We start from the raw sequence: 22,273 nt of genomic DNA on the forward strand, positions 1-22,273 counted from the left end.
CCTGTTCAATAGAGAAAAAGAACTTTATTCCAAGGAAAAAAAGAAAAAAAGAGGGAACAAATTTAATAGATTACTGCTGACAGAATGACAAATAAATTCAAATTGTGCAGGATTCAATCGCTTTTACTCAACTTAAATAAAAAAGAAATTTCGTAAAAATGAAGGTATAAAAATAAGTATTTGAAGGATAAAAGGGAAACAGAGTAAAAAACACAATCAAGACCAAAAAAATAGTCAGATGAAAATCCAGACTTGTAACAATGACTTTCTATATTTTTAGCAAAAAGAAATGAAAAGTGGAAAGGCTTGTAAACTTAGAAACCAGTCTTTTATATGGAAGTTATTTATTTCCTGGTAAATTTTGAAATGGCCTGTAACTATACACATTTGGCTCTAAATAAAGTTGATGTCCAAATGAAACTACTGGATTAATGTACGGGTAGGATCACAAAAATAACTTCTTCACTTTCTCTTTTCATAGAATCATAGAATCATAGAATGGTTTGGGTTGGAAGGGTTCTTAAAGTTTGTCTAGTTCCAAGCCCCCTGCCATGGGCAGGGACTCCTTCCACTAGACCAGGTTACTCAAAACCCCATCCAACCTGGCCTTTAACACTTCCAGGGACGGGGCATGCACACCAACACTGGGAAACCTGTTCCAATGTGTCACCACCCTCCCAGTAAATAATTTCTTCCTAATACCTAATCTAAAGCTACTGTCTTTCAATTTTAAACCATTACCCCTCATCCTATCACTACACTCCCTGACAAGGAGTCCCTCCCCATCTTTCCTGTAGGCCCTCTTTAAGTACTGGAAGGTTGAAATTCAAAAGCACTGATACCAGTACTGACCCCTGAGGAACACCACTTGCCACTGGCCTCTGCTTGGACATCAAGCTGTTGACAGTAACTCTTTGAGTGTGACCATCCAGCCAATTCCTTATCCACCAACTGGTCCATACATCAAATCCACGTCTCTCTATTTTAGAGACAATAATGTAGTGCTAGACAGTGTCTTTGCATAAGTCCATTTAGATGATGTCAGTTGCTTTTCCCTTATCCACCAATGCTCTAACTCTGTCGTAGCAGGCCACCAAATTTGTCAGGCATGATTTGCCTTTAGTGAAGCCATGTTCGCTGTCACCAATCACCTCCTTATTTTCCACATGCTTTAACATGGTTTCCCAGAGGATCTGCTCCATGATCTTGCTGGGCACAGAGGCAACGCTGACTAGCCTGTAGTTCCCCTGGTCTTCTTTTTTTTCCATTTTAAAGTGGTAGTCATTTTTCCCCTTTCCAGTCAGCAGGAACTTCACCAGACTGCCATGACTTCTCCAATATGATAGATAGCATCTCTTATCAACTTCATCTGCCAGTTCCCCCAGGACCCACAGATGCGTCTCATCAGATACCATGGATTTGTGCACCTTCAGGTTCCTTACATCGTCTTGAACCTGATCTCCTACAGTGGGTGGTTTCTCATTCTCCTAGTCCCTGCCTTTGCCTTCTGTGACTTGGGTGGTGTGGCTAGAGCCCTTGCCAGTGAAGACCAAGGCAAAAAAGTCAAGTACCTGAGCTTTCTCCATATCACGGGTAACCAGGTCTCCTGTTTCCTTCCGGAGAGACCTCACATTTTCCCTAGTCTTCCTTTTATCACCAACTTACCTACAGAAGCTTTTCTTGTTGCCTTTGACATCCCTGGCCAGATTAATTCAATTAAAGCTTTAGCTTTCCTAATGTGATCCCTGGCCTCTCGACAGTATCTCTGTATTCCTCACAGGCTACCTGTCTTTCGTTCCACCCTCTGTAGACTTCCTTTTTGAATCTAAGTTTGTCTAGGAGCTCCTTTTCATCCAGGCAGGCTTCCTGGCAATTTTGCTTGACCTTCTCTTTGTTGGGATGCATCACTCCTGAGTTTGGAGCATAAGGAGCAGCCTGAATCCAGTGGTGGGCTGACAGCATGGGGAACAGCACTCAGGGACCCCACCTCGGAGCGCAGGGTCACCCACAGGGCACTTCCTCACCCAGTGGGTGCATTGGCAGGATGTCAGGAGCTGCAGGGAGGGCACTTAATGCTGGGGCAGCTGCATCTTTCAAAGGGGAGGAACCTCCATAGAAAGGGAGCAGGTGATGGTAGTCCCCGTGGCCAGGAGGGTGGCACTTTTCACTGTGTGAGTCTGGGGTGGGTGTGTGTGCCTGCATGTGCACACATGCATGTGCTGACAGAGGATGAGAGCTTCTTGGGAATAGTTCTAGAAGGGTATTTAGAATTTTTTAGGTGTTAATTAACATTTTTTAAATATCTAGTATTGTGGTTCATCTGTTGTATTGGTTATATTGATTCTGAATATATAATTAACTGATTCGTCTTTAATTACATGTCATTAATAAAACAATAAATGGCTTTGATCCTGATTTGGTTGAAATTACAAAAGCGGAATAATTCTTCCCTGATGAAAATATTATAGATACTTTTTCTTTACAGTTAATGCTGTAGCACATCAATTCTTGTGAGATTTTAAGACAGGTAAGAGAACCCCTGCAGACTTATATAAAAGGTTGATTTCACGGTCCTCATGATTTAAGAAAGCAGTGATTTGGTAGAATAAAAATATGCTTTAAAGACTTTTGTCATTTGAGGCTGATATTTTATGAGAAGAGCTCCTCAATTTTTTCACTGTCTAATCACACACCAACATTAACCCTCAAGTAAGATATTTTATGAGCTTTCACATCTACTGGATAAATTGATCCTGCCTTTTCTTCCAACTCTAGGGAAGTATACTTCCTCATGTTTGAAGACAGCAACATGAGTTTGATATTATATCTGTGTTATAATAATGACACTGATGATCACTTTCTGTATTACAAAAGCATTTGAGTTGTGCATTGCTGTCTGTGCAATACATATGTCACAGAAATGAGACAGAATGTTTCAAAGAAATTATATTTTTTTCTGATACAAGGTGAAAGAATTTTGTGAAACTGAGACAAGGAGGAGGATGATTTGAGTAAGAAAATGTGAAGAAACAGTGTCAGTAAGGCATAGCAACATAAAGAAATAGAATAAGTAGAACGATGCAGTATATATGAAAGATTTTAACACTATCAGCATATTGTAAATGCTAGTATAGGCACTATACACATAAAATAGTGTATTAAATATAGAGCTATATATTATCACTGAAACATAACTTTAGGCAAGTTCTAAAACTTGCTAAACAACTGTCATTGTCAGTTATCAACTTGACCCAGGGAACTACAGACCGGTTAGTCTCACCTCTGTCCCTGGGAAGGTAATGGAGCGACTCATTCTGGATGTCATCTCCAAACACGTTGCGGAACAGGAAGTTATTGGAAGTGGTCAACATGGATTTACCAAGAGTAAATCGTGCTTGACCAATCTGATAGCTTTCTATGATGTTATAACTGGTTGGCTGGATGAGGGCAGAGTTGTAGATGTCATCTACCTTGACTTTAGCAAGGCTTTTGACACTGTCTCCCATGACATCCTCATTAGGAAGCTGAGGAAGTATGGGCTAGATGAGGTGACAGTGAGGTGGATTGAGAGTTGGCTGTGTGACAGAACTCAGGGGGTTGTGATCAGCGGCACAGAGTCTAGTTGGAGGCCTGTAACCAGTGGTGTCCCCCAGGGTCAATACTCGGTCCAATTTTGTTTAATATATTCATTAATGACCTGGATGAGGGGACAGAGTGTATCCTCAGCAAATTTGCTGATGATACAAAACTGGGTGGGGTGGCTGACACCCCAGAGGGCCGTGCTGCCATCCAGCGTGACCTGGACAGGCTGGAGAGCTGGGCAGAGAAGAACCTAATGAGGTTCAACAAAAGCAAGTGCAAGGTCCTGCACCTGGGGAGGAAGAATGCTAGGCACCAGTATAGGTTAGGGCCGGACCTGCTGGGAAGTAGCTTGGAGGAGAAGGATCTGGGGGTCATGGTAGACAGTAAATTATCCATGACCCAGCAATGTGCCCTTGTTGCCAAAAAGGCCCATGGAATCCTGGGCTGCATAGGGAAGAGTGTGGCCAGTAGGTCGAGGGAGGTCATTCTCCCCCTCTACTCTGCACTGGTGAGGCCACAACTGGAATACTGTGTCCAGTTTTGGGCTCCCCAGTTCAAGAGGGACAGGGAACTGCTGGAGCGAGTCCAGTGAAGGGCAACTAAGATGATTAAGGGCTTGGAGCATCTGCCTTATGAGGAAAGGCTGAGAGAGCTGGGACTCTTTAGCCTGGAGAAGAGAAGGCTGAGGGGAGACCTTATTATGGCGTACAAGTATCTAAAGGGTGGGTTGAAGGAGGACGGAGCCAGGCTCTTTTCAATGGCTCACAGTGAGAGGACGAGGGGTAATGGGCACAAATTAGAACACAGGAAGTTCCGTTCAAATACACGGAAAAACTTCTTTATGGTGAGGGTGACAGAGCACTGGCACAGGCTGCCCAGGGAGGTTGTGGAGTCCCCTTCTCTGGAGATTTTCAAGACCCGCCTGGATGCAGTCCTGAGTAATGTGCTCTAGGCAATCCTGCTTTAGCAGGGGAGTTGGACTAGATGATCTCTAGAGGTCATCTCTAAAAATTCCTCTCTGAAAATTCCACTCTGAAAATTCCGTGATTCCATGATTCCGTGATACTATGGAATAATACATAGAAACGTCTACTTTGAAGGCAACAGAACTAATTGCAAAACTTACCTCTTTGTCTAAAGTTGGCTTTAATATTGTGTGAAAATGGAAGGGGTTGTAACATGAGGAGATGCTTGTGCCAGTAAAGGCAAAAGAAAGAAACCAAGTGAAGGAAGTGAAAAAATAAATTGTACTGTGGTCATGGGAGTGAGTCAAAGGATGCTCCACATTTACAGCAGCTTTAATACTTCATTGTAACACCATTAAAACTATGCTGATTAGTTGTAGCATAATTTGGAATCGTATTGTCTTAAATGGAATGATCAGAACCAAATTTGAACTTGGACCTGAATTTAACCATGGATTTCTCAGTTTTAACATTTTTTATATTTAAGAAACAGCTAGTAATTGAACTTTGCTCCTTCCTTTTCACATTATATGTTTAAGCAAAATTTAGCATGAATTCATGATCTGGTTCACTGGGCAGTACCTGAATATAACAATAATTAATAATGTTTTATTTTAAGGAATACATTGACAGACATATCTGTAATCATTGCACCAAGTGCTTCTTAAATAAAAAATATTTAGTTAGTAATAATAAATGCCAACAAATAAATCCATATATATCCTAATCTTAAATCTAAACTGCAGAGTGAGTGCTCACTTTCCAGATTAGTAAATTATTTTTAAAATTAATTAAGATCAAAGGCTATGCTATTAGTCTCAGTTGAACTACTTGAATCTAGTCAAGCATTTTTGTTACTTAGAACTACATTTAGGATAGATAGATACATAGATGTGTAGATAGGTAACATATCTATATAGATACGTGAACATTTTCGTAATCTCTAAGGGAAATTATGTGCTCAGACCATTCAAAACTCACTGTAAATCTTGTGCATTTTTAGGATGTAAATTGATGTAAAAACCTGTATTTTCTCTTTCCATCTTACACCATAGCATGAAACAGAAGATTGCACTAAGAATCTTCTATGAGCTCCAGACAGGTTGATTTATCCACAGAACGCAGCATAACACAAAAATGGCAGCCTCAGTCCTTAAAATAGAATAGCTGTGTTATCATGATGCTATCACTGCTAATAAGCCTTGCTCTTGACATGGTGGTGTAGTATGATGCTGACACAGATAATATTATCATGTTCTGAAATTAGTTCAACCAGCAGTGTTTGATACAGGCACACTTTATTTCAACTAGTCTTATCCTGTTTCTCAGTTTTTGTGTCTTTATTCTACTATATCACAGTATTGGTAACACTGCTAATGTACACTGTAGAAATAATAAATAAGTATGTGATGACTTGCAAACACTGTACCAATGATTCATGCAGCAGTAACATTTCTTGTTTATGATATTAGAATTGCTTTTCATAGTGATGAGTCATGGTATCAGAATAGTTATTTGTGATTTGACTGAATAAATCAGGAATGAAGATCAGGCTAAGGATGAATCTTACATATGTTCTCTTCTTCCATATGGTGATGACAAATGCAGACTAATTTATCGTTAATATAATGATGAATAAATGTTGAAAAAAAAATCCTTTACCTTGTACCCTTTCCTAGATAAAAATATAATTAAAATTAAGAAAGCTTTGTCCTTATGAGAGCTGTAGCATGAGTCATAATTGCTGTAATGACCCATTAAAATAATGAAAACTTTGGAAGTAGGACTTCTAGTTCAGTATTAATAGCTTTTTTTTCCCCTCACTATGCTACAGCATGAAATCATGCACTTGTATTGTCTTTATGTGAATTCCAGTAGAGATTTTGCATCCAGTCCAGTAGGAGATGGAAAATGGTTACCTTTTAAATCAATGTCACCACTTCCAACTCATTGTGATATTCCCCAACGTACTCTAAAAAGATTCATAGATTCATTTTTCAATTGTAGCTCAATTCTATACATTTCTATAGCCCAGGTCTATGCTGAGCCTGGCAAAACTGCTGAAAGTAGCAGATGACAGTTCTCTGTTACCTCTGACACTCCTTATGCTTTGCTATTTTCTGTTACTATCTTTTCCCCTACAGAAGCTCATACAGAATTTTAAATCTGCAATAAGAGTTTCACTGTGCGATCTTACCTGTATAATGAAAAGCTAGTACAGTTGTGAAAGTAGTTGGCACTCTTCTATTCATATTTTACCAGTATTAAGTCCAAAGTTACTGTCTTGCTGCATCTTTGTTATTATCTATTACTGTAAACCCTGAAGCTGCTCATAAATTACATCAATCTTGGGGATTTCATAATTTATATATGAACAAGCAGATGAGTAAATTGCCTTATTGCCACAGAGGTTGTAAAGAGATCAAGCAACCATTCCATATTCTACTTTATTCTTATATCAAGCAGAGTATGTATGAGAGAAAAAAATAATATTTTGAAATGTGAAATATGTAGCAAAACCATTGAGTCAGTATTTCTGTGTGTAGAAACTGTGAGAAAAAGTAGTTATTAAAACAAGAATGTCTTCCTAAAATGTATGCCTACTTCAGTTTGAACAAAAAGAACTAAATTCTTCAGCAACAGAAATGAACATAAGGGTAACAGAGCTACGGTGACCTATACTGGCCAAAGATTTGTCTAAAATAACTTTCTTTCAGGTAAGGTAGAAGGATTCAATTTTCCAATTAGATGGACTGCCAAACTAACAATTTTTCAGAGACAGGAACTAAATAGTTACTTCTGTGGTTGGAATGTTCTGTGCCATGTTTCCAACAAAGGCATCTTTATTCAAGCTGTTCAAGACCAATGGAAACAAGAATTAATAAGAGAAATACCTGCAGATTCTTCAAAAGGGTTTTTATTTACAGAATTTGGCAAAATCCCACTTAAATCAATAAACTGGTTCCAGCATGTGTGAAGAGTTACCCTTACAAAATATGTACAACAAGAGAAATAACTAAAATTGAGCAAAAAAGTTAATTGACATCCCACTGGTAAGCATTGGAACTATACATGTTCTACAAGAAAAACATCTTACTGAATGGGAACATTTTCTTAAACAGAGGGAAGGCTAGTAACACTTTAAAACCTTCAATTATATTTTGACTTTATTTCAAACTAACCCTTACAATTGTTAATGCCAGTGTAAAGGTTAAAATAATTTTTAGTTTTATATTGGTTATTCTTACATTACTCAGACCTCTTCCTCAAACAAAACGTTCCTTTAAATCAATATATTTTGTTCAAGAAGCTTAAAGAACAAATATAAGGATCCTAGTATTTAGACTTTCAGGTCTGCTACAGTTTAGTTGGCAAAAAATGTCCAATATAACATGTTTGTGGTTTTTTTCCCTGTGCATGGTATAGTTTAATATTAGATCGCTTCTCACAGAAATGAGTGGAAATATTTTGATAGCTGAACTTAATTATATATAATTCATAAATGTTACTTATTTAATAGTGATTTGTGCATATTCCAGCACATTTCTACGTTTTGAGTCTCTATCTAAATTTCATACTTCAGGGGTTACATCTGCAGCTGTTATGTGAAGATTGAACCTTTTTTCATTAAAGTAGATTTCCACTGGATTAACCTTCTGCTTTTAAAATGTACCATTTAATCAGTGCTGCTATTTTCTTATACTGGAAAAGAGCAAAGCTTATGACTGTTGGCTTTGTATAAGCATACTGTACAAACAATAAAGTTTTCTGCTTACATTGCAAAATCATGCAGCCATGGAGAAAAACACTGTCGTATGGAAGAGTATATAATTACAAAAGAGTGGTACTAATTTTTAGTTTACTATATTTGAAATGGAGCAAAGACAAAATATTTGCCATCTATTTCACATACATATTTTACAGAATCTAAACATTACTTTTGAAAATTATTCCATAGAAGGTATTTCTTCCCTGGAGGTAAAAGTCAGATAGACCCTCAGAGGAAGCTGAAAGAAATGAATGTGCTGATTTATATATGGCAAGCATTTGATGCAGTGACTTTAAGGGAAAGCCATTCTTTATCATAAGGTTAAATAGCATAGAATACAATATTCCAGAGAGAGGAAGGAAATTGTATTATCCAGGATACATGATCTTCTAATTCCAAATATTATGTAGCAAAATTTAGAGCTAATACAAAAGCTTAAAATAATTACTGTTATTATTGTGAATTGGTAATAAAACATATTTTATGTATTAATAACTGATATATTCATAGAATAAAAAATGTAGTCTTTGTGTTGTTTTAAAATAGTGATGTATTTTGAAATTAGAAATATGCAGAAAGTGCAATGGCTTTGAGGCTGAGAAACTCAGGGAAGAACTGCTATGCATTGCTGCTCAGTGAGCTGAGATGGTGTGAAGATGTCCACCTTTTGTATGAGCTGAAAGACACCTACATTTGCTCTCCATTCAAACTTCGGTTGCGTTTGGAGGGTTGTCTGTAATGTGTAAGAGACAGTTTGCCTAAAAAATTCAATCTGTTTTCAATTATAAGCTGAAGAAATATCAGTTCACACAAAATACATTTATTGTTACAGTAAATCTGGAGTAAATAAAGAAAAAAAATGCTCTCCCCTTGTTCTATGATAGGTGATGTTTTCGCTTAGATTAAATAACAACAAATTGTGTTGTATGTTAAACTAAAAAAAAGATTGTTAAGCAATGAGACTCACAATTTCTGTTCAAGCTTTCCTTTTATTATCTTGCTGCTTTTGCTTGTTTGAATTTTACATTTCCTCCCACAAAAAAAACCAAAACCAAAACAAAAACAAAAACCCAAAACCTGCTATCAAACCTGCAGCTTCATCAGGTGAATACCAAGATCATCACTCGCTAGTGATAAATTGGTAGTTTAAGATTTTCCTGCCGATTTCTGTGCAGTATTGTTTCTTGATGTGCTGATAGTAATAAAAATACTTTCATTATGCTACAATAATATTTAATGTGCTCAGTGTATTTTATTTTTTCACTTAATTCCCTTTCTCAAGCTACTTTTAATTCAACTTTTTATAACTATATATACACATTTTCATGAATTGTAACAAGTTATCTTAGGGATTTTTCGTTTTTCTTTCTCTGTTTTTTTTCTGTTCTCTTTTTCCTTTTTTCCTTTTTTTTCTGTTCTCTTTTTCTTTTTTCTTTTTTTCTTTTTCTTTCTTTTTCCAGACATGAATAAAGTGATGTATGAACCATGTCGGAAAGCTATTTATTGTAATCTTAAGATGAAATTAATGGCTTTTTTTGTTTGCTTGTTTGTTTTGTTTTGAACCACATACTCATATCTATATAAACATATTCATTCAGAAGTTTAAGGACCTTGGTCCTACTTTAGAAAACTCCTCCAGAAAGTTATTGTCATACACTTTTAAATCTGTAATTTGATTGTAATGAACAACTACTTGCTCATTCTGATGTGCACAGCAGACTTAAACTTGTTTACCTAGGAGTCAACGAGATACTTCTAGTTACATGATAAACCGTGGCAGCTACAGATTCACATTGTATAACTGGGTGATATATCAATGATAACTGGTATCATTGCCTCCTTCTTGATAGACAAACTGACCTATACTGATTTCAGAGAATATGTCTACTTAATTTACTTAATTACAAAACAGTGATTAGATTCCATGTTTCACAGATTTTCTTTGTATATCCACAGAAACAAACAAACAAACAAAACAAAACAGGAGAAAAATATCATATTTTCAATTAAAAATTCTTTAAAAGAGTTACTCCTTACAGTAAGAATCCACAAAAGACAAGAGTATAAAGAAAGCTGATGGAAAAGAGCAAGTCAACCAAGCAAGCAAGGAGAAGTAGAAGGTGGTAACATGACTATTTAGGACTGCATAGTTATTTTTCTTGTTGAAACTGTATGATTGCATAACAGAGAGGATATCAGCCATTGTGGCTTGTCCTGGCTGTTATACACTCATGTGTGTGGAACTATTTAGGGGCACAAAGAGATTTTGCTGGCTCTGATTACTTAGGGGAGAACATTTTCAAATGTAAGGTATGATAGGCAAAATGCAAAAGACACAGGTAGCAAGAAAAGATGGGAAGAACACTAAAAGAAAAACATTCAGTAAGGACTCAGATATGATTATAAAAAATATACTCTTTTTGGAATCTCAGAGATACTATGAAGAATTTCTTGCCACCCTTTAAAGTTGCTGGCATGAAAATAAAGCTGGAGAAAAGGAAACGATGAACAAGCAGGAGGTTACTTTTCAATTTCTTCTACTTTAACTAGGCACACACATTGGAAGTTACAATGCACAAATAAAGCTATTATAAAAAATTGCAACTGGAGTAGTATTTTTTTTCCAGTTCTGCCTTGGGCCCAGCTCCAAAATAAAAGAAGCATACCAGTTTCAAGTGTATTCTTCATTAAACATTTTTAATGCATTTCTGATATGCTTATTTTAGGAGAGAAGAACTGAAAAATACGATGCATAAAGTGCAAATACCTTTTAGTGAATAAAGTGTAGTAAGTAAAGTTCAGTTAAAAATATGTCTAGTCTTAACATTTTCCCTCTCTTGCAGACTGTAACATACATTGATAATATGGCAGGAGAACAGTAGCCACGGTCTTCCTTAAGCTGTTGGATATCTGAGAACATGCTTAATATTAGATTGTGTATCACGTGTTAAAAACAAGATCTCTGCCCAGATTCATACATCTGATCCTTAGCAAATGAGCCAAGTACCAGTTAAAATTACTTCAGATGCTGCAAAAAGTACGTAAAACATTAGTGATGCAAGCAAAGCAAACCCATACTCATAACTCTTCATTACTTACAAACTAAAAGCCAGGTAATAAGATGCAAACTAATTCTTATTTTTAGAGTGCATTTTTCCAAGCTGCTATTTTCATACAATTCACTCTTTAAAATTCATGAGCCTGAACAAAGAAATACTTCCCTTGACTTTTTATAAATTCTTCACACAAGAAAGTTTTTTAGAAGTTAGAAGTTAAATCCAATTTTGAATTATGAACTGGAAGACAGAGTAAGAACACAAAAGGTAGATTGCTATGGGAAGAACTTGCAATAACAAGCTTTAGTGAGAAAAAAAAAATTGCACTTTTTTATTTCAGAAACATTCTAATAATTTAAGCCATTTGAAAATAAATGTATTTAAGATTAATTGATTATTTCCAAAACTAACCAGTGTCACAAGGTTCATAGCTAGGTTCAGATGATTTCAGAAGATTCTTAAAAGTGTACTTTTTTAAATATAGAGTGGTTTGAATCAATACAATTGAGTGAAAAATGCGTATAAGCTATTACTAAGTCAGGTATAAATGACCTGATTGTTGCTATAATTATGTTAAAATATCTTTATGATCTCAGACACCATGTGATTTCAATATCCCCGCATATTTAATGTAATTATCTTTAGAAAAATCCTGTCAAGCAGGAAATTACTATTGACTTCAATTCAGAGCTGGGGAATTGAGGTCCAGAAATTTTAAAGATATGCCTAGATGGATATATATGTAGTTGACCAAATTTAGTCACTGAATGCTAACAATATGGGGGCTTATTTTATATGTTTGAGTAAGACAGGCCTTTCTACTGTGTCACAGATGTACTGTTTCTCAGCTGAGAAGCAACATCTAGCAGAAGAAGATGACTAGATTCTAAATTGTTGCTAAAAGTTGTGACTGTGCAGTCTTTCTTTGCTTATCCTGCGGCTAACTCCACTGGATGGGCACAAGTCATTTGTGGAAATTCACCTAAATAAAAAAAGGATGGTTGTATTTTAACAAGAATTGAACTTGTGTTTCATCAACTCCAGATAAAGACTATAATCACTAATGTATCTGCGTGTTACATGGCTGAACACTGTAATATTTATTGTACATTTAGTAACTGGAGTTTGTAGGATCAGATTCTCAACAGCCAATACAGTAATTCAACTCAATGGGGTTAAGTGGATCTGTAAACTGAAAAATTAACCTATTATTAATTTCTGTAGTTACCTCTTTATTTATTATCGAAGTAAAAAAAAAAAAAAATTAACTTTGATCTCCTGGTCTCAGAAACAACTAGGGAACTTTGCAGTACTTTACAGCACTTAAACAGTAAAAGATGCTAAATTTCAAATTTCAGTTTGCAATTTCTTTACATTGTTTTTGATCTCCTTATTGCATGTTTTCCCCCCCCAAGTTCTGTTTATACTTGGAAATTATTAAATTTGTTTTGAAATAAAATTTCAGTTAGTGATGAAAAACAAAACAAAAAAAAAACCCCAAACTGAGCATCAATCGTATTTGCAATCTGTCCAAATTAGTTTTTTCAGTTTTTGGTTTTGGAAGTAAAATTAATCATGCAGATAATAGCAAACTGTATCAAGTCTCCTTATTTGACAGCCTCTAGCTGGCCCTAAGTAGCATGCATCTTGTCTCTGCAGGGTCTCTCTGAAGAATCTGTCCATTTCCTGTCCACTCGTCAGGTAGATACCATGACACTTACTTACCATCTCCTGCAGCTCCTTCTCCTACTGCTTCAGCCAGAATGCCTCCTTCTTACGAGACCATTGGTGCCTCCAACCCAGACTCAGAGAGAAGCAGCAGGCACTCCAGGCAGCATGAGACACGCATGGTTGTATCCTCCTTCCCTCCTGATTCAGATCAGTCATGTCTTCTAATGTGCCAGAGCAATTGCTCCAGCTGGTGCTTTGTTCCACATCACTGTGATTATGCTGACTCTATCAATCCCATACCACTAACAAATAGAGTAGAAAGTGTCTCTATCCTCATTTTGGAAGCTTTGGTACATCCAAGAAGGATGCAAGATTCCGAGGGCTGCAGTCAAAGAACAGCAGGTTTATTCCTAGGACGTTTCCTCAAACAGAGAACAGCTCTGAGTTCTACTTTTTTTCACAGGACAACTTACTGATTTTTCACTTACCAGTTACCAAATCAAATTTATAAATGGTGGAAAGCACCCTGAAAGGTTTCTTAGGTATACATATATTTATTTTTTTTTACATTTGTATGCAAAGATGGTGCACACTACCTTCTTTGGGCCTTCTGCTATATACTGTGACACTATAGTGATAACATTCATCATTGTTATTTTAAAACTGTTTTTATTTGTCTTCCTGATAGTATATACTACATTATTTTGCTGTAATTTCTTCTCACCTTTTTATTTTCTTGAGAGAAAGTATATCCAGTTGTAAACTGTTAATGCTGTTATTGGTTTCAAATTGATGTCTTGCCTAATCTTCTATTGTGAAGCAATAATATCTGAATTGTGTTTGTCAGTGCTATCAAATCAATAGTGAAACATCTTATGCAGTTAGAAATGCTCTGAAGCTATGGCTGAAGACACTCTTTTTTATCATAAAAACTTTCACTTTATGCCTCACAACTAATGACTGTATAACCTGTTAGCAAATAGCTCACCCAGGGGTTATTTAAAGACATTTTACTCAGACTGTAGAGTGTGAAGCTCCACAGAATAGAAATTACATCATTGTCCTCTCTCTTCTTACAGGCACTTTAAAGAATTCTTATGTTTACTTAAGTCTGTCATTTACAAAAAAAAAATTCCACAATCACATTTGTAAAAGTTCTTTTGATTTGTCACCAAAGTGTAAAGTTTCAGTGTATTTAGTACAATTAATACAAACAATTGCAAAACAAATAGAATGATACAGAACTTGTCTACTTTAGCAAGACTATGAGCAAAGGTGCTTTACTATGTCAGTGAACAACTCAGAAAGAGAGATTGTAAGACAAATGTGCAAGAAAAGAAAACATTTGCAAAAAAACATGGAATTTAGGCACATACATAGAAAGGCTGGTTTTATCTGAACTGTGAAATGGAATATTTTCATGTCTACTGTCATGAAGTGGTGAGAAGGAAAATAATATAGTCCTAGCAATAAAAATCAGGACTGACTTATTTATGTTTCATCTTACAGAATATATTTAAAAAAAAAAAAAAAAACAAACAAAAAAAAACATAACAAGATGACCCTCATTCCTATGAACGTGTTTGTAGGTTACTCAAAAATTTCAATCATGTTACAAAACTGTGTTTGCAGTGGGCTTAATTAAGGGATCTACTGATGTGAAATTTCACAAAATTTTAGAAAGTTGCTTATGGTATTTAAAATAGGTTTTAAAACATAGCTTTTCTTTTGAAATGTCTCTAAATTTATAGCACATTAAGAACATTTTAAAAATGGGTTATGCCTGAATTTCTTCCTTTCTAAGTTTTCATTGACAACCTATCTTTAAAAATGTCTACCTACACAAAACTTGGTGGAGATATAGATTATAAGGTCTGATGTGACAAATAGTTTAAGAGAGGATTTTTGGTTTTCTTTATTATAAAATAAAAATTAATGGGAAAGGCAGTATATAATGAAGAAAAGATATTCTTGGCAGCTGACACAATTTACAGATGAAGGAAATAAAATTTTAGCTCTGTCTTTTCTGGTTTCAGATGTTATCTAAGAATTTAGCAATTACAAAATATAAGCACGAAGCTATGACAAAGCTGACATGCTTAACGAATTTGTTATTTATACAGTAGGAGAAAACAAAGGAAAACATTAGTGGTTTCCTTTTCGGCAGAAAAAGGGAATGCATGGATTTTGTGAGTGTGGTGAGTAATAAATCACCTAATAATATGTTGATAAATTATATACAAGTGTGCTTATATAAGCAAAAATGAACTTTGACCACTCAAACTCTAATTGAGCCCCAGATTCCAGACATCTACACAGAAAAAGGCATTTAAGCAGGTGTGTACTGAAAAGTTATCATACTCAATGGAGACACAGTCAATACAGCTAACAGGGTTTGGTTCAGCAGGCTAAAAATAAGCCTGAGTACCATTTGAGATTTTGTAAGATAAACAGAGTATTTGCATGGTGCTGGAAGATGTGACACAGGATCTACAGGGTACCTTCATCCTTCAAAATTAGCAACTAGATGCCTTGACAATGCTGCAGGGCATCCCAAATAGCACTGGACAACCTTATAGACAACTAAGACAAGATCCACTCAGTGTACTGACTAGGTTCATATTGTCTATGATTGAAGCTTATTCACCTACCAACAAGTAAACACTTAAAATTAAATATCTGTAACATAAGGCTTAATACCAAATTTAGAGTTAAAAAGCCCTATTAAATTATCCCCAGAATATAATGATAGTTTAGCTCAGAGGTAAATCCTTGTATTTTGGTTCATAAATTTGATTTTTGTAATCTGGAGTTGAATCCCACCTTTAAATCGGAATGTATCAACTCAGAGACATTTCTAGACATCGGAAATAGGTTAGGTGAGTTGTATCGCAGAAATCTTTACTTCTGTTCATTATCTATAAGGAAGCCTATATGTCAAGCTCAGACAGATGTAACTATATGGAAGGAATCTACAGTTAGTTCTTATCCTTAGGGTTCATTTAATCTGACCAAGAATAGACGGCTGGTGGAAACTGACCTAGTCTAGATCTTCCCACTAACTCTGGTTGCAAACCAGAAGAATAGACGTAGTCTTAAATTCCTGTGAGACCCTTGTCAATGTTCTCTGAATGTTTTGAGATCTCGGGATATTGCAAGTGGCACTAGATGTCTATATTTAGGCAACAAAACTGGTCCTATAATCACAAGACATGATTATATTTAAATAGATATTAAATTTCATTATTCCAGGAGTAATATTTTTAGCCATGTTTCACTAGAATTGTAGGTATAGTTTCTACTGCTAGGTGTTCTGCACCAATATAAATTTCAACACCAGTTCCCAGGTCTCTTTTTTCTGCACCCAAACAGGTCAAGAAAGTCAATGTGATGCAGTAATTACTTAGAGAAGTGTCCCCTATATTCTAGAAAAAGAGGAATACATACTACATGTTCCTGTGGATTTTGATTCATTTACATCCTGCTGTTCACCTCTGCAGTGGCTTAAATCATTAAAGCATTACCTGCCTATCCTGCTCTGCAAGGAAGCACAATTAGTAACTAATTTGACGTGAGACTGAAAAAGGGATTTTTCTATCATCTTTTTTCCAAGGTGATATCAGTGCTGTTCCATGTTTCTTGCATTTGCTTTTTTTTTTCTTTTTTGATACATGATCGTTCATCAGTTAACATACTTTATTTACACTGATTTTAAATCTGCATAGTTTCATTTTCTACACTGGTCTCCCATTGTTATCAGATAACACACAAAACTTCATCTCACTTTCACAGCTGGCAACAAAATCTATAAATTTCAGAAGCACTGAGTATATTAGAAATGCATGTAGGACATTTCACTGTTGCACATTTAGAAAACATTTGTGTTGAAAATAATATGCTGAATCTTTACATAAATGAAAGATGTGTTTCAATGTCATTTCCTTTCCAATATATTTAAACAGCACTTGTTACACACCAAGGGGGATTCACTGCCAGGTGCTTCAGTGAATACTTCTGGTCAGCTCAAAAATTGACTCTCAAAAATGTGGGCAAAGAAATCACCATAGAGAGAATGAACAGTCAGTCCAACTCACCATGACATTTAAAATTTCAAATAGTGATACGCTATGTTAGTAGACACCCAATGTGGGACTTGAACATCACCAAGTACAGGATAAACTAACATAATATTTACTGGAAATAAGCAAGGCTGTGAGATTTGATCCAATTAGAGGCGTGACTAGTGGGGAATCCAGGGTCTTGTGTTGCTTCTCAGGTGTTGTTACAAGGTCAGCCTTTTCTCAGTTCCTTCCCTGACAGCTCTTCACTAGGTTGTTTTGGAGCTTGTAATAACTTTGAATAACAATGCCTCCCATTGATTATGTAAAGCCTATTTGTGACTTGTGATGTGCTGCAAAAGTTGTTTAGAAATCTCTGTAAAACAGAGGTGAGAAGAGAGGAGGGGAAGCAGGAAAGGAAAGAGGAGAAACAAAAAGACAAGATGAGAAAAAAGGAAGGGCAATTAATGGCTTAGATCGAATGATTTCAGGGGGATGATTTTAAAGCCTTTCACTGCTTAATTCAGAATAGAAACTCAATTTGTATTGAAAGATACTATCATAGACTGCACCCTCCTGATCATCCAGAGGTTGCTTTCCTCCGGCTGTCCTAGGAGAAGATACATTTCTTCCATTTTGTATAAATAGCTAATTATGAATTGAACTAGAAAGAGATAGACATTATGTGAAGAATTCAGCCTACTTACTTTTTATTTCACTTTAATTTAGGCAAAATGTGTTGTCTTAGGTTTTTTATTATCCGTGGCTTCCTGATCTTTGATGAATATAATGTTTTTCAGTCTTGCTCGGCAAAATTGTCTAGGTACCTAATCACAGTTTCCTAGACGTGCTCATAAACATTCTTTAAGTCAGTGGATGACTAAGAGCAACTTTGATTCAAAGATAGGCCAGAAGAGACAAAATTCTGCATTAATTCCTGGAAAAACTAATCCATTAGATATGCTTAAACCATGCCTTCAATTAATGATAGTATTAAATTTGGTGCATGAAACTGTCAGACACTTATATGCAGTTGTTGAAGAATTTAAGTACTCCCACATGAAACAGAACTGTTACAATTCCTCTTCCATACTCAGACATTTAAAATCATTATTTCAGTTATTAAAGGGTATCCTAGCTAAATTATAGAACATATTTGGAAGCATTTATTTTTCCATCCTTCCTATTGAAGTGAAGAATGCATGTTAATACCGTGAGAAGGATTCCCACCTCTGTGGCCTACAGAAAGAACCAAATTACCAGTGCATAGAGATAATTATGGGTTGTACATTTTACTTCAGACAGTGTTTGTGGGCTGAACGCTGAGTGGGCAGGAGACTTGGTAAGAGGACATAGAATAGGCTAGCGTACTCATTGCTTTCTTCACCTAATTCTTTACTATAGGAAAATCTATTGACTATAGAAATCCCAGGTCTCTGTGACTAGTGGGAGAGTCTGGAGCAAGTAAGACTTATCCTCAGAAGAGAAAATTAGGAAATCTTTGAACAAAATGGAAAAAAAAAACCAAAACAAAACAAGGCCATCCACAGGTGCTGAGGGAGCTAACCTCCACACTGCAAGGCAGCACTGATCATCTCTGAAAGGTCATGGTGACTTGTGGAGGTTCCTGAATACTGGAATGAAACAAATATTTCTCCTGTCTTCAAGAACATCAAAACAAAATGATCCAGGAAACTTGATCCTTGAGAGGATGAAGCACATAATCCTAAAAAGCACTTTGAAGGAAATTAAGGCCAAGAAGGTGATTGGGATTAGTCAATATGTATTTACAAATGGTAAACCATACTTGACCAATCTGATAGACTTTTACCATGAAAAGACTACTCAATGCGTGAGGGGAGAGTAGTGAGTGTCATTTCTCTCAAATCAAGAAAAACTTTTGAAGCTGTCATCCATAACATCTTTATAGGCAAACTGAAGAACTACTTGTTAGGTAAGCAGGCTGTGAGGTGGCTGAACTGCTGGACTCAAAGGGTAGTGATCAACAGCATGAAGTCCATCAGGAGTCAGTTGCTAGTGATGTAGCTCAAGGTCCATAGTGAGGACAATACCTTTTATATTTTTATTGAGGACCAACATGATGGGACAGAGTGCATGCTTGGCAAGTTTGTAGATGATACAAAACTGGGAGAAGGGGTTGATACACCAAATGTTTTTGTTGCCATTCAGAAGGACCTTGACAGGCGTAGGAAATGGGCAGACGGGACTCTCATGAAAGTTCAGCAAAGGGAACTGCAAAGTCTTAACCCTGATAGGGGAATAACCCCATGCACCACTGCAGGCCAGGGTCTGATGAGCTGAAAAGCAGCTGTTCACAGAAATTCCTGGTGGGCAATGTGTCCTTTCAGCAAAGGTGGCCAACTTCATCCTTTTCTGAGTTAGGAAAAGCATTGACAATAAGTCAAGGGAGCTGATCCTTTCCCACTGCTTAGCATCGGGTTGCTGGATCCAGGTCTGGGCTGCCGAGTACAAAAAAGGCCTGGACGTACTGGAGCAGGCACACCAAAGGGTCACAGATATGATTAAGGGATTGGAATATATGTCATATAAGGAGATACTAAGAGAACTGGGATGGTTTTGAGTCAGGGGTATGTGATAGAGACAATAACACATTTTGTACTGATTGACTAGTAGTGATTCATAACCTAAAGGACAGGCCTGATAAAAATGGACGAAGCAAGAAGTCTTGAGATTGCCAAGGACAGCTCCTGATAATGAATAAGAGTATGCCTTGAAAAGCGGCTGAAACTAACCCTGCAGTCTGGACAACGACCAAAGAAGAACTGAGTCTGCGCAAGGACAAAAAGTTACTTGCGTTGATGTCCTGGTTTGAGGTAAAACAGAGCCAATTTTGTTCAGTAACTTCGCTTCTTAGATGGGCCTCTTCTAACAACTGATATTAACTGCATATTGTGCAGACAGTGTTCACTGTCTCAGAGTGATAAGACCAATTGTTTATAGCTGATGCCCAGGCATGGTATGCAGAGAGGCTCTTGCTTACACTTATTGCCATAACAGCCAAGGCCAACCAACTTTGTTATTTGCCACGTTGGAGGGTCGGAAGCGGAAAAGCATAGTGGGGTCCCACCTGGAGGGAGGAGCGGACAGGACAGGTGACCCAAAACTGACCAACAGGGTATTCCATCCCATCTGCCTCATGCTCAGTATAAAAGCTGAGGGATCAAAGGGTCACGGGCTCTTCCTCCAATGGCCGACGTCTGAGGAGGACTCTGTTTGTCTGCCTGTGATCCCAATCCTGACTCCAGATCCGGAATCCAGTTCCCGTCCGTCACTGAGTCCAGCCTGGGACTGCCCCAGTGCCAGCCGGTGACGTGATTGTCATCTCGGGAGCTTGATACGGTTTTGTATATATTTTTCATTATTTCCTTTTATTTTATTATTAATATTTCATTAAAGTAGTTTAGTTTCTTCTAAACTCGTAAGTCTCTTTTTCCTCCTCTGCCTCTCTCTTTGAAGAGGGGTAGAGGGGAGCATCTGTCGGTCCCATCTGGGGTCCCTCGGGTCCCCAGTGGTGGATTTGGCCTAAACCACGACAGTTGATGAAGAGGAATCATAGCCTTCATCATCACGACCCTCAGCGACCACCACCAGGAGGCATTGCGCAAGCGCAGTTGGGAGGATTTTATGAAAATGACTTCTTAGAGCTAATTTTAATACGAAGGGGGACAGGTTATGCATATGTATAGGCTTATTGGGAAATCTTATGATAATGTAATTAAGTACTTTATATATTTGAGAAGGCCACTGCATTGGGTGCACACGATTGTGGTGGGGCGACCCCCTGTGCTGCCCACTGCTGAATAAACATACCTACTTTACAATCTTCTCAGTTGTGGAGTCTCTGGAGTTTCATTTCCGCACGTCAGTTTAACATGGAGAAGAGAAGGCTCACGGGAGATCTTATTGATCACAGAAACACAGAAGGGTCAGGGTGGGAAGGGACCTCTGGAGATCATCTAGTCCAACCCCCCGGCCAGAGCAGGGTCACCTACAGCAAGATGCACAGGACGGCGTCCAGGCAGGTTTTGAATGTCTCCAGAGCGGAAGACTCCACAACCTCTCTGGGCAGCCTGTTCCAGTGCTCTGCCACCCTCAAAGTAAAGAAGTTCCTCCTCATGTTAAGATGGAACTTCCTATGTTCAAGTTTGTGCCTGTTACCTCTTGCCCTATCACTGGGCACCACTGAAAAAAGACTTCTCCCATCCCCCTGGCACCCTCCCTTTAAGTATTTGTAAGGATTAATAAGATCCCCCCTCAATCTTCTTTTCTCTAGACTAAAAAGAACCAAGTCCCTCAGCCTTTCCTCATAAGAGAGATATTCTAATCCCCTAATCATCTTTGTAACCCTTTGCTGGACACTCTCCAGCAGTTCCCTGTCCTTCTTGAACTGGGGAGCCTAGGACTGGACACAGTACTCCAGATGAGGCCTCACCAGGGTAGAGTAAAAGGGGAGGATGACCTCCCTCGACCTGCTGGCCACACTCTTCTTGATGCACCCCAGGATGCCATTGGCCTTCTTGGCCACCAGGGCACATTGCTGGCTCATGGTCATCCTGTTGTCCACCAGGACTCCCAGGTCCCTTTCCACAGAGCTGTTCTCCAGGAGGTCAGCCCCTAACCTGTACTGATGCATGGGGTTATTCCTCCCCAGATGAAGTACCCTACAATTGCCCTTTTTGAATTTCATTAGGTTCCTCTCCACCCAACTCTCCAGCCTGTCCAGGTCACGCTGGATGGCAGCACAGCCTTCTGTTGTGTCAGCCGCTCCTCCCAGTTTTGTGTCATCAGCAAACTTGCTGATGGTACACTCTATCCCCTCATCCAGGTCATTGATGAATATATTGAACAGGACTGGACCCAGTACTGACCCCTGAGGAACACCACTCGTTACTGACCTCCAACTAGACTCTGTGCCACTAATCACAACCCTCTGAGCTCTGTCAGCCAATCCTCAATCCACCCCACTGTCCATTCATCTAACCCACACTTCCTAAGCTTCCTTGCGAGGATGATGTGGGAGACAGTGTTGAAAGCCTTGCTGAAGTCAAAGTAGACAACATCCACTGCCTTCCCCTCACCCACCCATCCAGTCACACCATCATAGAAGGCTATCAGATTAGTCAGACGTGC

This window comes from Vanellus vanellus (genome assembly GCF_965231255.1).
Source record: "Vanellus vanellus genome assembly, chromosome: 1".
Taxonomy (NCBI): domain Eukaryota; kingdom Metazoa; phylum Chordata; class Aves; order Charadriiformes; family Charadriidae; genus Vanellus; species Vanellus vanellus.